Source organism: Sinohyriopsis cumingii, chromosome 8 (genome assembly GCF_028554795.1).
Source record: "Sinohyriopsis cumingii isolate HCF-2022 chromosome 8, ASM2855479v2, whole genome shotgun sequence".
NCBI lineage: Eukaryota > Metazoa > Mollusca > Bivalvia > Unionida > Unionidae > Sinohyriopsis > Sinohyriopsis cumingii.
The window spans coordinates 107,452,621-107,473,997 of NC_142968.1; the positions used below are offsets into that span (position 1 = coordinate 107,452,621).

Genomic DNA, 21,377 nt, shown 5'->3' on the forward strand with positions numbered 1-21,377 from the left:
TATATATATATATATATATATATATATATATATATATATATATATATATATATATATATATATATATATATATATATATATATATATATATATATATATATCTTTTTTTAATTTTACACCGTGGCATGTACTGAAGAAATGCAAGAAATTTATTGGAATTATTATTCAAACAATACGTTGCAGTCTTGGTTCTCTTAAAGTCACAGAAAGTGGTCTTAGATATCAACCATAGAAGTTAAAGAAAAAAAACGATCTTTGATTGGCATGTGGGCTAATATTTAAATTTCTCATTATAGGCAATGAGAGCGAAATATTTCATGTTAAGGCCTATTATATTTAATAATGGAGGACATAAACAACGAATTGAAACATCTGCTGAATATGTTTATATTGCTGAATTCACGTTGCTTCTGCCACCTGCCGGAGGAAATATTGTATAAATTATAAACTAAATTTACCAATATGATAGTGAGTGCTAGCTTAGAGTTAAAAAAGAATCGGATTTAAGAAGGTGTATAATATTTGGGTAATAAGTTTTGTACAAATTTAATTTAAACGGGTGTTCAGAGTCAGACCAAAATGAAGTAGTTTCGAATTTTTGGCCTGGTCCTGAAGTTAGCAAGGTCATCGTTCGAAAAGAGATAATCATCTAGGTCGCACGTATATATCTTCATCGAAAATTGTACCACATGTTTATGTGAAAGTCAATTCCCTTTCTGGAGAGTCTTTTTTTTTGAAAGAAGGGACATGGGTTTTACTGACAACAAAGGTATCATTTTTCAAGTATGTTATGAGGTTTAAAAAAAATGCCTGCATAAGCCAAGAAGGCGATAAAACATGAACTTTGATAATAGGCAAACACTATCATTAATTTTCACTTGAAACTTCGTCAAACAACTCACCAAAAAAAACACAGCTATTATAACATATATAGTATATACCAGTGGGATTGAAACTCCACTGTGCTCCCAACTATCAGAGATTCGTTATTAATATGTAAATGATGTTGCCAGCTGAGGTCAAAGGAGGTCAAAGGAGCAGCACGGATGACTTTACCCTAAAGCTATAAACCCAAACTGTGCATGCTTTGATTAGAAGTTGAAACATTTTCTACGATTCCTGTTTCGAATTACGAATTAAAATTTTAAATTGGATTTGCATTTATGTCAAAGAAAATACCACTTTCCTTTCCTCCTGATAAATTTGGGTTTAATTTATGATTAACGGTAAAGTAAAGTAAATATATTCATTGAAGAGACCTCTTCGTTGTAAGCGATGTAAAGTGTAAGTTCAGACGAAATTAAGACTACAATAGAACACAATGACCAGGAAAAGTACTAGCAGTGGGTTGTTTTATGCGTGTGGAGTCGGAATGTGAGTTCTATTAAAACGTATCACACATACAGAAGAATTAAAATGGTTACATAAAGTTTTGATCAGAGAAAAAATTTCTGTATCAGTTCAAATTTAATTAGATAGCTTACCCTGACGTGTCCTTGACCAAGGCACTTCACTTGCCTTAGCATGATATAACATGCCTTACCCTTCCCCCTTGAAAGAACCATGTTCTTCTTACTTTCCAGTTACTTTGCTGTATAAATAAATTGCATCGGTGATTTCTCACTCCTTTTGAAAAGAAAATGGTGCTTTTATCACTTTTGTTAACTATCCAATACCGATGCAGTTTAGTTTCCAAAACGGCAGCAAGAACAAATCTCTCATTTTCTCTGAAGACTCTGAACATTCATCACATACATACGTTCCTTTGATCGCACGTTCTAAGTGACCTCAATTGTCTATCAAAAGAAAAATAGTGATATAGTGGCTGGGGTAGTAGATATGGAGAACTGGATTTTTTTTAGTAGACATGAAGACATATTTCAAGGTGAAGAGGAAACATTGTATTGCCATAAGTGACAATACAAAATGTTTCCACTTCATGAGTGACAATGCACAATGTTTCCACCCTACGATTGAAATATTTATTTATGCTTACACATAAAACGTTTATTTTTATTTTCATTTTATATTTTTAAAGGCAAAAACCTTTGAGTTAAATGGATTAATTTCTCCATGCGATATCAATGTAATTAAAAGGTTGCATTACAACGTCGATAAAAAGAGACGTTCCAGTGTTACAGCAATTTTAGGATGGCGACCTCTTACGAATTTAGATTGCACATATAACGCTTGAAATTGTCTCTTTTGCCAAATTAATCAATGTTAAATGCGAAAACGAGGATATTTTGTATACATATATTTGTTAACATATTTCCTCCTTGGATTGATTTAGTGAACCCTGCTGGGATGGGGATACTTCACAACGTGACAGAACGCTCCACCAGACTTTTGAGAATGACGTCACTAAGCAACCAATTTATGAGGATTTTGTCTGCCATATTTACTTATTTTTGCATTTTGTGTTTGGCCGGCTTGTGGTTTATTTCATTAACATATGCTGCACCCAAATTTCACTTGTCGCTTAATTTCGGTTTGCAATAAACACTACTCAGTTCCTTATTTATCCATCGTCTTCAGAGTTGATCATGACTGTAACGACAGTTAAAATCACTATTTAAATAATTTTATCACTATAATTAATCAAGAGTTTTTCTTAGAATTGTGTACCGTTCGCCATGGAGTGTAACAGTTATACGATACTCTATGGGTGACACATACTACCGAATAGCAACTAGTCATGAAAGTCCAGTCACTGATAATTTGCATGATTAATATGTAAAACTAATTATTCCAAAGACAATAGTTAAAGTAGTTCCAAAAGTGACATCAACACTCTGGCGCAGTGGCGTCACTCGGGTTGGTGTCACCCAGTGCGGTAGCTCATGGTGTCACCCCCAATGGTCCTCCTTCCGTAACAGACCATACAGAATCCTTAGTAATGTCATTTTGGTGTCACCCCCCTCTGATGGTGTCACCCGGTGCAGTCCGCACCCCCCACATCCCCCTAGCGACGCCACTGCTGTGCCTGCTAGTCATGTATTTAACTATGATCGGTTATCCGCTTATGAAATCCGACTAGACCGAGCAGTGTGTGCTCTGTAAAATTTGCAATTTTTCATTTTGGTGTCACCCCTCTGAGATGGTGTCACCCGGTGCGGTCCGCACCCCCCTAGCGACCCCACTGCTCTGGCGATATAATTTTTCTCCCACAGATATATTTTAATATCTCATTATGAAATATGTAATAAAAGGAGTTTCCTATTACAGCGGATGTTAATCCTTGAGAACACCTATAACCAGTGACAAGATATTGCAACAGCAACAACAACAATAACAACAAAAAAAAAAAAAAAAAAAAAAGAAAAGAAGAAAGGAGAGAAAAGGAAAAAGACACAGAACCTGGTACCCTATTCTGCACGTAGTTTCCAAATTTCCGTTTCTGAACAGATTCTGCACGTCTGTCTTCTTTCCCAAAAAAATAATATAAAGTTAAATAATTTGTAAACGCTTTTCGTGTTTCTCACTTAACAGTGAAACATATATGAAGAAATAGAGACAAACATTACCGTTTTACTTTAAATATGTATATATTCTTATAAATTAAACCTTTTCAATAAACTTTTTAGAAACGGATAGTTCAATGTTTTCCGTTAAGGCACGTTCTAATACGGAAATAATAATATCAGTTAGTATTAAATTGTGTGGCAACATAAGACCAAAATGATGGACCGTCAAAGTCATCTATGCCATATTCATATTTGTTCATGCTTATGAATAAACACAGACCCGATGCAAACCTCTTCAGCGACCCAGTTCTCCATCTCACACTGCCACACACTTCAAGGGTTGATTTCAAGAAACTGTCGAGCTATGTCCCTTTAAGGAGTCTGAAGTGGCAAAAAAGTGAAACCGGTCACATATTTTATGTATATTTTAAATAATTAGCTTAGCTCTAGTAATGATCTTGATTATATTGCTCAACAAAAATTATCAGACTTCCAGATCCATATGACTTTGAAGGACAATTGCTTATGATAAACTTGTTTGGAATATTTGTAAGTAGTCTATTATTCTCTCTTCCTAGTCAAAACATACAAGACGAAGCGTGTATGATGTCGACGCTGGCGTCAGCTCAGTGTGTGTGTGTGTGTGCCAAAGTTTTAGCTTTGTCCATAGATCATAGAAAAAGCGAGATTATGTGTTCCACGGAAATCTTGTTTCATAATAGTGCTCAATACATGAAGACATCCCTGCACGTGGTATCTCTGAAGACAAAAAAAAACAAAACAACAAAACAATGAAAGATAGAAAATAGGATACACTCAAGGACAACGCCAAATTACTCAGAAAGGTGCCTGAAAAATACGGACCCAAAATTAAACGGATTCGTAGGATGATCGTATCGATGAAGATTTGCATATTACTACTAAATGGTATATTTTTTCTTCATAAGGAAAGAGAGGAACTTAACACAATGAAAATATGAAATATATATATATATATATATATATATATATATATATATATATATATATATATATATATATATATATATATATATATATATATATATATATATATATATATATACATACATACATACATACATACATACATACATAAAAAACGAACCCAGTTGCAGGTCTGGACTTGCAAATCTGTCTATAGCCTAATTTTTCTCACCTTTAAGGAAACGAGGTATGCTTGTGAATACAAGTGGAAATGGGGGAATATATTTTTCTTATTGCTGTATATCAGTGGCGCAGCAGGAAATTCTGTCCGTCCTCCCGACAAACTTAAATCTGTGACCCCTCCCAATGTACATGTTTGTGTTTACTAGGAATTTCGGGCCCACAAAGGGCCTGGACTCCCCAATGTAGACTTAACATAAAACTCAAATTCCTCTCTCGTACTACAACGCGCTGTTTTCTTCCTAAATAATTACGGAAGAAACTTGTATCAGTAGTAGTCGTAGTCGTACTCTTGACAGTAGCAGTAATAGTAGTAGTAGCACTAGTAGTAGTAGTCATTTTAGCGGTAGTAGTAGCTATCCGGTAAAATCAACATGCGGCTCATCGCACATAGTTTGTTACAAAAAGACATGGCATATATTAAGACTCATAATAACAATTAGAATATCACTACCTATAACAATTAACATAAAATATACACAATAATGCATTCAAGACATAAAATCATACATGACACACGGATCATGCTGAAAGTACTCGACATTACTCAAAAAGCCACTGTAGGGGTTTAATTCCAGTAGTGTTCTAGTTGCAGTTCAACTGGGAGGACACATATAACTTTAAAGATTTACGTATGAGAATCAAAACAGCCAACAAATTTTAAATAGTTTGGTTGCAGTTACACGTTTAAAAAGACAAAAGGTTTTAATAAACAACTGAGCATTAAGAAAGAGAAAAGGGCATTAAATAAAGACAACTGGGTATTAAAAAACACTTATAATGACAATGAAACGAAGCAGATCTGAACGTTAGTACAATATACTCACAATTCTACCTGGCCTGAATACGTTCAAAAGAACGTAAGGCATGACTTGCATTTAAATTTAGAATACACCTATATGATTTGATGAAATTTCAGTTAAACTTAAATTGACCAGTCAGTAATCTTAAATCTTAACTTCATTTAAGACGTACGTTGGTAAAACTGAGTCCTAATTACATATAATAAAAATTCGTTTTAAAAGCACAGGCTGAAAAATTATCACAGAGTTTATCTATTGTTGATAAAGAACCACTTATACCTTGCTATCTGAGACTTTTCAGAGTTTATTCCTATCAAAATAAGTACGGATTAAGTATTTTTCTTTCTCCCACAATTGTAACTTCTATCAATAGAACCACACCTTTCAAAATCATGGGTCCACCATTCTCCAAGCACACAACTTTTCAATAAGCTTACACACATCTAATGCACAAATCGTAGATAGAAATTAAACGCGATTGAACAAAAACAAAAACCAGTTTAAATCTCTAGTTTATTCGAACTTTCTATGACGTAGTTCCTGCATAACACGTCAAGCATATTGGGCTGCTAAATCCAATCCAATATCGAAAATTTTATTGAATTACACATTTTAAACAGCTGGGTTAATTTTCCGGTTCCATATAGAACCTTGCCAAACCATTCAGTGCATTAGAGCATACCGCAAATGAAAAGATCATCTCATTTATTAAAGACGGACAACCAGTTTGTCACCGATATACGAGCTTAATCATTTTATGAACTATTTAGTGAAAATCGAGTCATTTAATCACAGAACATTCCATATTGTAGCATGTTCCATTGCTTTGCCTTTTTGATACGATACGAACTAAACCGATTAGCCGCGTTATGAACCAAGGTATTGTATATTGACAAAATAAATTATTATGTAAAGAAGCTACTGGACACAATTTAATGTCGTTAAAGTAGTTTTATGAATTTGGGTATCCCACAGTAACCGATAAGAGGGTCTAATATTCACTACCAATTAATAACTTCAATAAAATAGTGCTATCTGCAATAATAATAATAATAATAATAATAATAATAATAAAAATAATAAAAATAATACATTATTATTATTATTATTATTATTATTATTATTATTTGCTTATTAACATACAATATGATGAACCACTTCCTCCTAAATATTTAAAAGATTAGACAACACTTTCGCATTTTGGCTGTATTTAAAAAATTTCAAGAATAAATGTTTTTAACAGCAAGGTGTGTAGATGCAAATTTCTGCAATTTGAATAATGGGCAAAACAAGTTTAATAATGTTGTAATGAGATGGAAACTCTGTCCATTAAAATCATTTTGGTTTGGATGATTATTGACACATGTATATATTATTCTGACTATAGATAATTGTATAAAGTTCCATCATTTTCCTCCTACTCTGACACTCTCCATCCACTTCTCCATGATTGCAGAAAATCCTAGACAAAAAAGGACTCTCCCTACATTGACGGGAAACAATGTCTAGCAATGATATTGCATTTCGGAGTTCTAAACAAGATTTGCCTTACTCATTTGACTCATTAAAACCTATAAAAATGTAATAAAATTATCTATGATTTGTCTGACATTCAAAACGGTCAACTAAGTTACCACAATGACGTCGCGCACAATGTAACTGCTAATTTCTTTAACGTCAAAATAACGCTTGCTTGCACTGTTTTAGCTCATTAACGTACTTTCATCTTGTCAGAGGTTGTTGTTTCATAATGCATTTCAGTAATTTGTTTTTCGCAGTGAAAGAAATAATAAAAAAAACAGACATGCTTCAATTTTGTGACTTATTCAGTGTTTTAAATGCAGTATGCTGCCTAGGCTATTGTCATTTTCGTCAGCATTATAATCTTCACATAGTACCATTAATCTGAGAAACATCATGAAAATAATATCTACAAATTTGCAGTCATTAACTTTTGTATTGACATGTAGTATATAGTGATGATCACATAGGTATCGGACATTTAAACCTAAACTAATATGAAATGTCCGACAGCTCCCAGCACATTACGTAGAGCTAAAATTGATGGCAACTGACTTTTAAGTCCACGCTGAGTACGTTAAACTGTTGGTAGACAAAGATCGTCGAAATATTCTAAATTCATCATTTTTAGAAATGATCATTATCTTATACCCTGAAATATTTGAAGTGATATTTCAAAGGTTTTTTTTGTGGGGGTGGGTGGGTGTAATTTTTTTAGAACGGTGGAATCTGTTAATCTGAATTAGCAGCTATTCATTCTCTATGCCCACGAGATTAGTGCCGAACATGGAAGAAACAACGGTTCAACCAAAAAAAAACAACAAAAAAAAAACCAAAAAAAAACACAACACCAGCCGGTATATTATTTTGTTCCCACGAGAGATTATTTCGTGGCCACGAGAAACTTTCTCTTGGCCACGATTAATATTCAGTGTTCTAGAATTATCTCCTTCCCACGACATAATATCTCGTGGCTTCGGAATAATTGGTCAGACGTAGAAGTGCAGACAAATATATTCGGCCCTGGATTAGAGAATGTAATAGCACATGTCCACATCAGTGAATTCTTCCAAGTCTTTTGTAAGGTCTTTTTGTCAGTAGATACCACTCTGCATTTGTAAAGCACAGAACATGACGTAACAGAAATTAAAATTTTATATTGATAAGACACACAAAAAACTTGAATGAAGAAATGCGCGAAAGATGCTTAATTAATACAATTTTCAAGACGTGCCATACAGGCTTACTATCTCACATTTTTAATGAATGATGGTTTGGTAACATTCACATTATAAATTGCAGAGCATATGCAGAAACGCGTTTAATGTAAGCGACGCGTTATTTGTTACTGACATGTTAATGTAAGCCTGTATACAATCCGACGTCACATTTTCGTAACGGTGCAAAATGGCGGTTATAAAATTGTAAAAAGAAAACAACACATTTCTTTCAAATTTTCCTGCGAATGAAAACAATTTTTTTTAACACTTTTTGTACAGAAAAGCATATATGTGTCAATATACTGATGTAAATGTTTGCATGTAGTCAGCGGAGAGCAGCTGTGTTTATAAAGGGTTGTACGTTACTATACCGAGCTCGACGTTCACAAAAGTTAGGATATGTCATCTAGGTGAAAATTATTTAAATCTTTTATCAATCGTTGTAAATGTCTCACTATCATAAAAAATGTACTTATTAACCATTTTATAAAGGTAAGAGTACGTTTGTTATGATATTTGACTTGTTACACTGTACATATTACAAATGACAAACACACACATGCAGAAATAATTCTTTTAACTTCCCAATTAGTAAATGTGACACCGAGATGTATCATCGAGATCAGCAATATGATTTTCATTCAAGACTGTTTTCTCCTTCAGATCTCACATCTTCAAATGACAATATTCATTAATGAGAGAAGTAACAGACTGTACCACAAAGAAGGGCCCGTCCATTTGTCTATTGATATATAAACAACGTAACCTTAGTTTAAATTTATAAATGCTCAGTACGTTCTTGCATCATTTCCTTTAAAAATCTCTCTTCCTTAAAGAGAAACAATTACATTTCGCCGACCATATATTCTGTTATTCAGCTTGGGGTGGTCGTGAGAGGCTTGTCCAGCAATGACCGCAACAAATCTAGAACCATGCATCAAAGCAATTCATGATGGGCATATCACAGGCGAACAAAAGATGGTTGGTATTTCAATGGACAGCAAAAGCAAAATGTGCCAAGGCAAATTGTAATAAAGTACTTTGCCCAAGGATACACTAAAGTAGTCGACTCTGGGTTGATCTGACGATACAATTCAAACCTATACACTTCCTGCTTTAAGTGCGATACGCTAAACACACACAGAGAGAGAGAGAGAGAGAGAGAGAGACAGAGAGAGAGAGAGAGACAGAGAGACAGAGAGAGAGAGATGGTTGTAATGTTTAAAATACTTCAACTATGTGTGATTGCATACAGAAAATCCACCCAACCCCGAATAAATGTAAGAAACATATCGCGTATGAGACCATGGCAACAAAATTATACCGGTACTTCTATTTCTTTTTCCACAGCTCCAGTCCCATCCACAGACATATAGAGATCGCGAAATATTGATTATTTTTTATTTATTGCACTACTAGTAAAATCCAATTTACCCACGATTGAAGGATGGGAATGGCCTTACCAAAAGAGATTGGACGAAAACGGCCCTGTTGTCCTCATCAGAAACATACTACCTCGGCGACTGTATCATGATAGGACTTTCACAACATAGGAACATCCTAAAATATAGATATCTTGACGATAAACAAACCTAAAGACCACCTACTGTCTGAAAATATAAAAAGAGAAATAATACCGGTAAACGTAACGCAAGCTCTTTAAATAAACAATTCTGTTGGGGGAAAAACCCAAATAAATAGGATCTTTATTATTAACAAATTTGGAAAATTGCATTCCACTTTGGTAGATGTAAAGAATCATTCAAGATAAATCAGCATCTTTGAAATTTATCCGCCTCCAGAGGAAACATTTTGTATACTACATTAGACCCCGTATCTTCACATTTTCCGTAATCAAAAAGATCCCAGGAACTAAAATTGTTAAAAATAAGGAATTAATCTTGACAAATATGACATAGTGCCCGTTTAAGTTGATGTTACTTTCTCCAACATTTATTGGCTGCATAACTAGAGGATAGAGGAATGTAAAAATGCGTGGAGATCAGTAAAATACAAAATATATCGCCAGTTTCCTGACCAAACTTCTGGCACTGGTTCTACATCTTCAGCTTAGATTGCTGATATCTCGTTCTCGCACACTATTACGGCTCCTCCGTCACATTGGTTTTTATAAGAAATATTTTATCGGTTTATACCATCAAGATTTACTCTCCTCGTATACTCTTCCTAGAAAGCCGAAAAAACTTTCTTATTTAAAAACAGATTAATATTAGTTGTTTTACTTTATTTTTTCCTGAAAAGTTCATTTTGATCGTCATCTTATTTAACTTTGAGAATATAATTTTATTTTATTTACATTGAATTGAAATTTAAAGTCGACCACTTTTGTTATGTTGTTGCTTACGTCGTTTTCCCTGCAAACAAATTCGGTGTATGACGTATGGTTAAACGTTCTTGCGTCACAAATAAAAACGATTTTGCATACAGCCAATCAGAGCAGCAGTTACAGAGATACCTAACAGACGTTCTGTGTTCGCCAACTAAACAACCACTCCACATGACACAAATAGGTATATCAAAAATCAACGAACCTGACTGCCAGACTTTAGCTCTGTCCGAAAAGTATATTTCGTTTATTGTGTTTAACAGAGCTAATTGACATATAATAGTGGTATCACTCTAGATAAAAAAGGCAAAATTCACCCTTCTGTCAAAATATTACCATTAGTATGAGAAGACGTCACGATTTTAAACTAATCCCGGAAAAATGTTCGAAAAAACACACCCTAATGACTTGTATCCGGGAGTACCTCCTGACAGACGTCGATGGTCAACCAAAGCATTTTAGCTCAGAGTGAACATTCTGCAGATTATTTTCTTGCAATACAATTTAAACATTTGAATAAAAAATGAAGATGATGCACCTAATTATTCGAATTTTTAAATTTAATATAAGATCACTTAATTTCAGTAGGAACTGACTCATTTAGATAGACAACCGAAACATAGACCAGTGTATTGAAGAAACTTGGCAAATAGGGCACTAACCTTTTGTTTATGGGTGCCGGTGGACTGGAATTATAATTTTTAAAACTCTTCCCCAGTGTATCCTGGGAAAAATAGTAATGCTCCACCAGCCTGCCAATAAATTATATTATCAACTGGCAAAATATATTATAAATGGAGGTTAAATGAAATATATAGGATCTAAGAAATATCCCAGCTCACCCTCATCCGGAAGTCGAAATGCATATAGCAAGATGAATCCCATTACAGAAGTGGATTCTTTTTCATTTTTATAGAGCACTGATCTTTTGGTGGGAAGATACGAAAATATACAGTTAATACAATACATGTTCAAAATTAAATAATTATATAAAGACACAGCGATACAATTTTGAGCATTTGAACATCAACTTAAACCAGCTGGCACGAGAGAGTGCTGCATTAATCTAAGGCAGCTTTTTTTTTTTGGGGGGGGGGAGTGATTGACTTGCCAGTTTTGAATGACTTTAGTTTTCCTATTTGATGGGACATTTCAATACCTTTCTAAGTTTAGATGATGAAAATTATGTACTTTAAATTAAAAAATTACAAGTCCGTTTCCTTTCCTTCGCCTAATTTCTGTGAATGATGCCAATGACTCATTTGTTATAACAACGATTCTTTTGAAATTATTTTCGGAAAATATACCCATATCTCGACATAACGAGACTAAGACAAAGAAAACGTGCCCAATCAGAACCATTGCGTCTGCAAACTTTAGTTACTGAGGAACGGTTATAGCAGTATACGAGATAGAATAGACCCAAATTAAAGATACAGACAACAAAATCTTTTTTTTTCAATGAAAGAGAACTATATCGAAAAAAGACAGAACTTTCTTCAGAACGACGCACAGCTAGGTAAAAAAAAAACCACAGCGATTTTTACAGGTGCAAGATATGACACGGTAATTTTTTTCAGCATTAAGATTCCTGACGATTCATGGCAGTTGGTGAAGGTTCGTATCGGCTGAGAGGCAGACCGCCCAGAAACATGACGGAAATTGAATACACTCACCATTTTTCTGTCTAGCAATAACGACAAGAGGCCAGCCTGTTCTAACTGATATTTGAACTGCGAAATCAAGAGCAAATCACAAATTTTGCTTTTTAAATTAAGAAGTGAAATTGGTCCTATTGGAATATGTTTATGTATAATCAATACATATTATATTGAATAAACATGCACTCATAATAAAATAATAAGTGAAGCATATCATTAGTCTTTCTTGTTGCATGAAAGAAATCAGAGAGGGCCAACATTAAGGGCTGCTTATAAAATATGTGATGCAATAAGAACAAACCACTCATTCTTTGTATCAAGAAAGAATTCTTTACAAATTATATTAAAGACATATCCCCCAGCCACCCAAAAAGATACATTGATTTTTTTTTTAAAAAAAAGGCAATTGATCTTGCACGGGCTTTTAAAATAAAACAAAAATTCTAAGAAACAACAAAATCCTGCGCAGCTAAAATAATGGCTATATCGTTGGGACTGAAATAGCTTATAAATTCAATTCCTTTGTCTCTCTAGTTAGCATTTTACGAAGGTAGATGATAACGTACCAAATCATTTAGCCCGATGGAAGGAAACCGAAATGTCTATGATCGTAACATAACTTGATTCAAACAAAGCCATGTGCAATGGCGGGTTGTCACCATGTGTTATAATGCTTGCTGATCACAATATTCGACCATTCCACCTTCCCTCTTAGAAATGATAATCATAAGTATGAAATCGTGGATCTTGATGCAATTTTTTTTTAAAAAAAGGTAAACGTTCTTCCCCACTGGTAATGATAGTTTTGCTTAATCCTCGAACGAAAGGTATATTTTTATACCTCCGACATTGTCTAAAATCACAGAACACATAATTGCCACACATTTCTTAATAATTGCTTTTAACAAATGCAAACTTCTATCGATTATTGTAATTTGAATCTTTACCGAAGAATTCATGTTCAAACGCTTTAACCCAAATTATGAATGCTTGTCGCGAACACGCCAATAGGGGTAGAGTTATTAATCCACTAACACAAAATATAGGGGTAAAGTTCTTAATCCAGTAATACATCAATAAGGGTAGAGTTATTAATCCACTAACACAAAATATAGGGGTAAAGTTCTTAATCCAGTAATACATCAATAAGGGTAGAGTTATTCATCCAGTAACACGCCAATAGGGGTAAAGTTCTTAATCCAGTAATACATCAAAAGGGTTAGAGTTATTAATCCAGTACCGCTCCGGTGGCCTAGTGGTTAGAGCGTCCGCTTCGGATGCGGGAGGTCGTGGGTTCGATCCCCGGCCGAGTCATACCAAAGACTTACAAAAATGGTACTAACAGCTGCCTCGCTTGGCGCTCAGCATTAAGAGGTTAGTGTTAGGACTGGTCGGCCTGGTGTCAGGATAATGTGACTGGGTGTTAGGACTGGTCGGCCTGGTGTCAGGATAATGTGACTGGGTGGGACATCATGCTACATGTCTGCAGCATGATGCCCCAGTGCTAGACATCACTATAAACTGCCACACTGAAGACATCGTAGCGATATGACTGAAAAATTGTTAAAGCTACGTTAAAAATCCAAATCACACACTCACATTAATCCAGTAACACAAAATATAGGGGTAAAGTTATTAGTCCAGTAATACAGCAATAAGGGTAGAGTTATTAATCCAGTAACACAAAATATAGGGGTAGAGTTATTCATCCAGTAGTTATGCATATATATATATATATATATATATATATATATATATATATATATATATATATATATATATATATATATATATATATATAGAGAGAGAGAGAGAGAGAGAGAGAGAGAGAGAGAGAGAGATGAGATTTTCTTTTCCTACGTTAAGACAGAATATATTTCATCATGTGGTTCCTAAAACATATTTTAACGAGAGACGAAGTTAAAAGATACAGATTTTTGTGTCACAAGAGTAAATATATCCGGTATTAAAGTAGGAAATGAAAAATTTTCTTTTTATTTTATAGCCAACTTGCTCCAGAATCGATGTTTAGAAGATTAAAATCACTCTTCAGCAAAACACGCTAACCGGATAACCCAACCCCTTTTTCGTAAATTAACCGCACTTTCATTGGCTGATCATATAAATATACTTGATTTTACAAAGCGATATACTTGGGTTGAATTAATCTATCACAGTAAATTAGATTTTTATAATTTGTACATCATTTGACCCTATCTGAAAATAATGCAAGTCTCGTTCAGCAATTACATCACAGCGGTTTGTCTCTGTTGTCATGGAAGTAAGGGGAAATAACTTCAGAGAGACGCGAACGGCGTCTGGTCAGATTTCTTTATCAAAGATTAATTTCCATGTCTATAATGTAAGGCAATTTCAATTTTTTGTTTGTTCTAGCAAAGTATTCGTTTTTGTTGCTAAAAGTAAAATTTTATTTTGTAGGAACACACAATTGGTGCGTCGCATGCATGATGGGAAATCTTATGTTTTCACATGTCAAAATATAAGGATTTATCTTTCGCATATGAAAACACAGGAATGGAAATATATATAATTGATGATGTTGATGATATACCACCTTACACTGAACTGAGTGAAACTGATATCGTCTCTGGCGACACTGCTATCAATGCAACCCGCAAATACTTATATTTCATTTTAGAACGGCTCCACCCCATGATATCTGTGTTTGGGGTGACATAAGCCAGATACACGTTCTGAAAATGGTAACCACGACAACAAGGATATGATACAAACTGTCGTCTTCAAACCCTCTTCCACTACGTTGACTATAATTGCAAAAACGTATGGATTTCGTAATAGATTCAAGTCCCTTTTGCAAAACTTCAGGCAAAGATATTGGTAAAACTACTGTGATAATAATAATAATAATAAAACTACTACTACTAATACTATTACTACCGCTACTACTACTACTACTAATAATAATAATGTGCTAGGATTGTCTCAAGTAATATTACAATGTTTATATGCTGCCTATATACTACAGGAGAAAAAAAAATTGTTTATTTAACTCAGATCAAATTGTACAACTCCGAAAAATGGCTTTAAGGGGAGATATTGTGGCGCTGTCAGGGTTAAATGTTTCACAACCTTTAAAGATACTGGCATGCTAGCTCGGTGCCACAAGTATGTCATGAGTTGTCATAAGTATGTCATGGATTGTGTTAAGTATGTCATGGGTTTTCACAAGTATTTTCATGGGTTGTTATAATTATGTCATTGGTTGTCACAAGTATGCCATGGGTTGTCATCATTATATCGAATGATCGATGGTTCCATTGTAACAAAACATAAAAGAACTGTCATGTCAATTAGCAGTAATGATCTTTAAAATCCATTTACGTCGAAATGCATATTCGACACTGTTTTTTGTGTTCAAACGCTGTGGAACTTACTTCTAATTGAGGTAAGGGAAGATAATACACAGAATATATTCCAGCAACAAAAAAAAAAAAAAAAAAACAAAAACAAAAACAAACCAGTTTGGTTCAGAAACACGTGAAAACACTTTGACTGACGTAGTATTCGTGAATTTTCACTTACAGACAGTATGCAATCTTTATTGTCCCCCCCCCCCGATTTTACCTACTTCTTGCACATTCTTCTCATACCAGTGCTATAAATGAAAATTGTGCTGGATGATAGATACGAATGATTTGTAGGCATGAATTGAGCCAACACACACGCACACGCTAACAGCCAGGCACACACACACACACACACACACACACACACACACAATATAAATGAACAGTTCTTAGAGTTATAATTCGTTCGAAGCTAAAACCAAGCCATGAGTAATGGCGCCTATCTGTATCTTTCATTCATTAGCGTCCTTAGCACATTCAGCCATGTGCGCGTCCACCTCCCACCCAAAAATGTAATAAAATAAAATAGCAAGTAAAGGAAAAGTGTTGATCGTAATGACTCAAGATGCACGAACACCAGGTCACTTTGCAAGAGGGACTTAACATATATATGCACAAACCCACTGGATATCTAATAAAATCATAATTATAATCTGACATCTATTTAACAAACAGAAAGGGAATCTCATCTGCCTTGATCCCACATTGAACATTTGTGTATATTTGATAATATGAAGGAAATGTAAATAAATTTTTATTTACTTTGTGTTTGGTACCTAGATCTCAAGTGTCTTTCCTTCTTTTTTCTCTTTCTTTCTATCTTTTTTCTTTCTTTCTATCTTTCTCTTTCTTTCTATCTTTTTCTATCATTTTTTCTTTCTTTCTTTCTTTCTTTCTTTCTTTCTTTCTTTCTCTCTCTCTCTCTCTCTCTCTCTCTCTCTCTCTCTCTCCTCAACGGGTCACTAACCGTCTTGATTGTAGACTGTGATCTTCTCCCACCGTACAGTATGGAGCTAATTTTACCTTCAAATAAAAAATATTATACCCCATCTAAATGCTTGTCAGGTTTCTTGTCCAGAGATTAAGCGCTATTTCCAGCCTTTTTAGTCAGATATCGTCTATCGTAATAAGCAGAACTAAGCTGTGGTCAGTTGGTAACCTAATACACACTCACAACCCATGTTAACGTGAATTTATGTATTTTCTAGCAGCTCCTCGCTTTCTTAACTGGAACTATGACATAATTAGACCCCTCAGATAACTGGCTATAAATCACCAGATGAGCTATGCCTGCTGACACACTCCTAATGCTTACACCCTCGATTCTCGGTTGAAAAAAATTCACAACTTAATTACACAACTACTTAATGGCCTTCACTCCTTGTCTAACTACGTTATTTTGCTAGTTACCGATTCACTGATATACATTTCAAGACATAAGCAAATCAATTCTCAGCATACATTATACAAATCATTTAAGACAGATAATTTACTTCTCACCAGAAATGCATGTAACCTTTATGATACACAATTTCTATTACATACAAAATAACTAAATCTGAACTCATTAATATAATACATGAGTCACATAACATTTGAGACCAATGCATGCAAGCACTTAACTTCTGAACTCAAAACTGATGTATGAATTTAAGATAAATAAATTTAACAAATAATTAAATAAATTTAACAAATGATTACAAACTTACATCAATGAACATATGTTGTATGCAGTTGAGACTAACCTTGTGCTTTATTGGACGGACCCACTTTTCTGTGAAGTCGAATATTTCCTTTTGTGTTCCTCACTTTCCGACACGCGCCCCCAGGATAATCTAACGAGAAGTACTTACTAGTTCTCGGAACTAGTTGTTGTTGTTGTTGTTGTTGGGTTTAACGCCATTTTTCAGCACGATAGGCTATACATGGCGGCCAGTATTAATGGTGGAGGAAGAACCCGGAAAACCCCGGAAAGAACCACCGACCCACGAGAAGCTACTGGCAAGCTTTCTCACATGCCCACATTGGCTGAATCTTAGACTCGAACCGCCGCAGACAGAGGTGAGATGGCAGTGATCCGTAACGAAGAGCGCTTTAGACCACTCGGCCACTCGGGGCCCCCTCCCGGAACTAAAATGATGGCTCTCCTTAGAATTTAGACTGACTAATTTCGAAAGGTGAATTTCTTAAAAGTCAGAATTCCGTCTGGGAACCCACATCCCCTCGTTTAGCTTAGCCAAATAGGATTTTTTTTTTACCTGCCAAAAAAAAAATGTATTAATAACTATTCTGGAAAATATAATTTTATTACACCTGTTCGAAATGGCCCAAATGTTCATAAAGTTTGTCTTAGCTCTCGTTATTTTCTGTTATTGACCTTTCATTCACACTGGCATATTCCATGTCTCTGCCAATTATCGAACGGACCCTAACAATTATAAGCTGCCAGGTTACTGCGAGCCTTTCAATACATCAATGTTAATGGTTACGTGTCACACTGACCACGACAGAATGTACTGCAAAATTTTTCTAAAAAATGTTGCACCATTACATAGGCCGCCTTTTGAAGAGTAAAAGTGGGATTTAACTCTCCGAATTGTGGAGATGTAACCTGAGTTACCTAGTACCGTCATCAGGTGAACCCATCACCTTAGACTCCCCTGGTATACTTAAACAATCCGTACCTACATTGTCGCTACCCGTAATACACCGTACCTGTACCTGGCACTGCTGTAGAAATAATTGCCCTTTCATTAACTGTCCATTTCTCAATTTAGCCTGGGCTAAATAGGCGAGTGGTTGGTGAACGATTTCGAAAATAAACTTTCGTCCACACAAGTAGCAGTGGAAAATAAATATCCCAAAAATAATTGCCAAGCATTCATTCACAGAGACAGATTAGTTGCGTTTAGCAGTCGACAAATTCCTACTACCGTATGTAACCAGAAATCAGTTTCCACCATACTCTTGCAATAGCACTTCCCCTAAATCCTTGTCAGAAGCGTCCTTACGTAAGACAAAGCCCTTTGTCACGTCTACTAATATTACTGCTGCGTCTGACGTCACCCTCTCCTTCTACGTCTATCATGCACGTTCGCAAGACTCTGTCCAAATACCTTTCGTCGGATCCTTCTTCCAAGTCAAGACGGTCAATGGGCTAGCAATAGCACTAAAGTTAGCAACATACCAACAATAATACCCTGCCAGTCCCAAGAAAGACCGAACTTCCGTCGTAGTAGTCGGTCGTAAAGCATTACTAAATAGGTCAACTTTAGAGCTAGCTATGGTTAATGTGTCTTAGCTAAGGGCGTGACCCTAAACCCCTCATGGTACTTAGATGGTCGTGCGGTAAGTCCCATCTAAGTCTTTTAAACCTTTTCTCAGCAAATTATATTGTCGTCCTAAGGAGCTGTCACCAATAGTAAGTTGTCAATGAAGTTCGAAACTCTCGCTTCCCTGAACGGTTCGAATAACCCTCTCATCATGCGGGTGAAGACACTTGGCGCATTCTGGACCCCGAATGGCATGACTACCCATTGGTATGTTCCATCTGGAGTTGCAAAGGCAAATCTTTCTCTGTCTTCACTTCGGACTGGAATTGGGCAATACCCTTTTGATAGGTCAGTTTTCGAAAAAATATTTCGCGTTGATCACTCCGGCACATATCGACTCAGGATCCGGTAACATTTCAGCCTGAATGTCTCTTGTCCTATTTCATTTCCTATAATCGACACAAAATTGGTGAGTTCTGTCCCTTTTCTGCACCATAACAACGGGGGAGAGCTATACTCAGATTCAGCGAGCTCTAAGACTCCCAAGTCGATCATAGCTTGAATTTCATTTCGAACAGTTTCTAATTTCGCATGTGGTAGTGGATATGGTTTTCAACTTCACGGGTTTGTCGTCCAGTAGCTTCAAACTGAACTCCTCCAATCCACTTTGCCAGGTCGTTCTCGAGTAATCTTTTAGTATCGATTCTACCTCCTTACGTTCCTCTGACATTCAGTTCCGTCAAGGACAACGTCGACATAGGTTTCTATCCTCGTCAAAGGACAATTAGGAAGTACTTCAGCCTCTCCCCCGTTGTCGTCGGGTTCTTCCATCTCAAATGTAGCAACCACGAACTATGTGATGTTTTTCTTTCGCGATAACGCTTAAGTACGTTGACGTGGTACATTTTCTGTGTCTCCTACCCGGATATGAAAGTTCAGTCCACCCTTCTTGTCTGTTACAACGAACGGTCCCCTCTAAGAAACTTGAGTTTGTTGTGCCACATCGGCAACAATAGCAAAACTTTTATACCCACTTCGACTTGTCCTTCCTTTGTCTTTCTATGGTAATGCATGGTTTGACGTCCCCATACGTTTTGGAGATATTTCTGGGACAAGTTACATACTTCCTGCACCATGAGATCAACAACATACTGATATTTTGTACTTACTTCCTCGGATTAATTTTTATCAGTCCAAAACTGTTTCAATATAGCTAAAGGTCCCGTTACTGTTCTCCCGTAAACTAAATCAAAAGGTGAAAATCTTAAACTTGCCTCTGGTGTCTCGTGGTACGCGAAACGTATCGCGAGGAGGTGTCGATCCCAATCCCTACGTCGACCTTCACACAGTTTTCTCAGCACTTGATGCATGGTCTCATTAAAACGATCTACTAGACCACTTCACTGAGGGTGGTGATACGGGGTGGTAGTCAGGTGTCTAATGGACTAACCAGTTTACCTCATCCATCGCCTGGTTCACAAACTGCGTCCCCTCGTCAGTTAGTATCTTTTCAGGAACACCAACTCTCCACCAAACGTTTAACAAGGTGTCAGCTATAGTAACTAAATCAATGTTGTTTTTTTTTTTTAAACGCAACGGCTTCCGTGTGTCTGTTGGCGTAATCAACTATCGTTATTACATAACGATTTCCACTCTCCGACGCAGGCTTTATCAGACCAATCAGATCCATCGCCACCCTCGAGAAAGACTCATCAATCAGTGGATTGGTTCCAAGTATCATTGGGCGATAGGATGTCTTAGGTGCCACCCGCTGACACTTCTCACATGACAAAATAAACAAATATGCACCTAGTTAGAAGAACACTCCCGATAGCATATCTCCCTCGACCTTGCCACGCCCGTGTGGCTGCCAGGTAGACCCTCATGTGCCAGCCTAAGCACTTATCGGCACGATCTACCTATACATACATACATACAAACGTATATATATATATATATATATATATATATATATATATATATATATATATATATATATATATATATATATATATATATATATATATATATATATATATATATATATATATATATATATATATATATATATATATATATACATATATATACATATATATACATATATATACATATATATATATATATATATATATATATATATATATATATATATATATATATATATAATTCTCTTTAAACTATTATTTTTCTCTTCTTCTTCTTCTTCTTCTTATATTATTATTATTATTATTATTGCTGCTGCTACTGCTACTACTAATACTATTTTATGCTATGAGAATTAACAGATATCCATGACATATTCATATCACTGCTGCTTGATCTTATACAAATTGTTTAGTATATGTGTCGTATATTTTTAATTTATTTATCGTATCTATTTTAATTTATTTATCGTATATATTTGATCTATTGATTGTATCTATGTAATATATTTATATTATCTGTTTAATCTATTTATCGTATATATTTGATATATTGATTGTATCTTTTTAATATATTCATCGTATCT

General features: G+C 35.2%; 2 long non-coding RNA genes across 3 annotated transcripts in view; one reads left to right on the top strand and one right to left on the bottom strand.

Annotated features, from left to right (window-relative positions):
- Positions 1–3,682, top strand: part of LOC149794329 (uncharacterized) — a 77,711-nt gene extending 74,029 nt beyond the window's left edge. The window contains exon 2 of the long non-coding RNA XR_016423012.1: positions 3,229–3,682. This is a non-coding gene — a long non-coding RNA (uncharacterized LOC149794329). The remainder of the gene's footprint in view (positions 1–3,228) is intronic.
- LOC149794330 (uncharacterized) lies at positions 3,530–20,758 on the bottom strand. Of its 2 annotated transcripts, none has more exons than XR_016423014.1 (2): positions 20,140–20,758; positions 3,530–3,848 (listed from the first exon to the last, which is right to left on the bottom strand). It is a non-coding gene; the product is annotated as an uncharacterized LOC149794330 (long non-coding RNA). The 2 variants fall into 2 exon arrangements; XR_016423013.1 differs by having other exon boundaries at positions 16,561–20,758.
- Between the last annotated feature and the right edge of the window lie 619 nt (positions 20,759–21,377).